The sequence below is a fragment of the Chrysochloris asiatica genome, unplaced genomic scaffold (assembly GCF_000296735.1).
Source record: "Chrysochloris asiatica unplaced genomic scaffold, ChrAsi1.0 scaffold00014, whole genome shotgun sequence".
NCBI lineage: Eukaryota > Metazoa > Chordata > Mammalia > Afrosoricida > Chrysochloridae > Chrysochloris > Chrysochloris asiatica.
The window spans coordinates 7,130,438-7,132,953 of NW_006408532.1; positions in this window are offsets into that span (position 1 = coordinate 7,130,438).

Here is a 2,516-nt window from a genome sequence, read left to right on the forward strand (position 1 = left end):
CTGATAGAATCTTGCAAGACTAACATCTTCTTCACTGCAAATACCTTTTTAACACAAAATTAAAGGCGACTATATACAAAGGAGCTATGGTTCTGGTTAGAGTATTGGTTACGAATCGGGCTGCGAACCTCAAGGTCAGCAGTTCGAAACTACCAGATGTTCTGTGGGATAAAGATGAGGCGTTCTGCTCCCATAAAGATTTACAGCCTCGGAAACCCTGTACAGGGTCACTATGAGTCAGAACTGACTCCATGGCACACAGCCACCATACACAAGGAGCTCTGGTAGCGTAGTGGTTACGAATCAGGCTGTGAACCTCAAGGTCAGCGGTTCGAAACTACCAGCTGTTCCGCAGGAGGAGAAAGATGAAGCTTTCTGCTCCTGTAAAGATTTACAGCCTCGAAAACCCTGTACAGGGTCGCTATGAGTCGGAACCGTCGGAACCTACTCCACGACACATAACCACCACTATACACATGAATCACACAGGAATCATGATACAACCTTGCTTGCTGAAAGTGAAGAGAACTTGAAATATTTACTGATGAAGATCAAAGAGCACAGATTTCGGTATGGATTGCATTTCAGTGTAAAGAAAACAAAAATCCTCACCACTGGACCAATAAACAACATTCTTATCAATGGAGAAAAGACTGAAGTTGTCAAGGAACTAATTCTTCTTGGATCGACTATCAACACTCATGGAAGCAGCAGTCAAGAAATCAAATGACATATTGCATTAGGCAAATCTTCTGCACAAGACCTTTTTAAGTGTTGAGCAAAGATGTCAGCTTGAGGACAGAGGTGCTCCTGACCCAAGCCATGGTATTTTCAATGACCTCATATGCATGTGAAAGCTGGACAGTGAATAAGGAAGACTGTAGAATAACTGATGCTTTTGAGTTATGGTGTTGGAGGAGAATATTGAAAGTGCCATGGGCTACCAAAAGAACCAACAGATCTGTGTTAGAATAAGTACAGTCAGAGTGCTCCTTGGAGGCCAGGATAGCCAAACTTGGGACATATTGTCAGGAGGGACCAGTCACTGGAGAAGGATATCATGTTTGGTAAGGTGGAGGGTCAGAGAAAAAGAGGAAGACCCCCAGTGAGATGGATTGGCAAAGTGGCAGCAACAATTGTGAGGTTGGTCCAGGACCAGGCAGTGTTTCATTCTGTTGTACACAGGGTCACTATGAGTCAGTACCGACTCGATGGCACCTAACAACAACAACAACAACAAATGGGAAAAGACAGTGGAAAAGCTCAATATCAACAGCTAAAACAAGGCCAGGGACAGACTGACCATCAGTTACTCATATCCAAGAACAGGCTAAAGCTGAAGAAAAAATTTAAAGTCCACAAGAGCCAAAATATAACCTTGAATATACAGCAGCTTGAGAAGACAAAGTCAAGTATTGTAATGAAATATGCAAAGACCTGGAATTTAGAGAGCATCTCAAGAACAGATGTGATGCACTAGACACTAATGACTACAAACCAGAAGAGTTATGGGATGATTTCAAGAACATCATACAGGAAGAAAGCAAAAGGTCATTAAAAGATAGGAAAGAGAAAGAAAACAAACAAACAAACAAGATGGCGCATCGGGTGGAAGAACTCCGCTAACAACAACACAGAATACCCGACCAAGCAGGCTCAGGGGATGGTCCCAGAACTCTGAACCACATATAAGGAATATTTAGAAGGTTGGAAGGCTACAGCTCGGGGAATTTGTGGCAGAAGCAAGAAATCCATTGCTTTCTAATTTGAGACACTTGGCTACTCAAGGAGCTGCCATCTTGGGTGAGACCAAGCGGGGGAAGGATCAGAGTAGCCACAGACGCCTGGCAGAACCACAGAGATAAAGGTGTGGACATTCTTCTCTTTGGTAACTGTTCATTGGTCCCTTGCTGTCCGTGCACCTCCATTTGGGTGACTAAAGGGGTGCCTGAGATAGTGGGCACCCCAGCCCCACCCTTGGAGGGTTCTACTAAGCATGAACACAGATCTCCTCCAAATTTAAAGAGACAGTATCCAATTAAAACCAAAGTGCCACAGCCAGCCCTGAACTGTTCACAACTAGAAAAAAGGCCTTAACGGGGATTGTGGAGCAGGACAAGCAGACAAAAAAGGAAATAGGCTGAAAATTAAATCCTAAGTTACATCAAACCACCAACAGTGGTATCTTGAAATTTCTCAAGAAGAAGAGTGAAAAGGGAAGCCCATTTCCTGATCACGTCTACCTGGAGGCAATCAGAAAGCATTAAAAAATACCAAAATACATACCCATCTGAGTATTAAGGCCACAGATAACCCCTGAAGATGCCCCAAAACAGAAGCAGATGACCATATTTGCATATGTGCAGAAATGAGATAAAGTGACTGAGGCAAATGAGCTGGAAGTAGACCTACACTCCATACAGGAAGATGGGCAGGCTTTGGAAATGCCTAAGAAGGAATTTAGAAAAATGATTATAAAATGTATCAAAATACTATACAATGGAGTTGAGAAACAT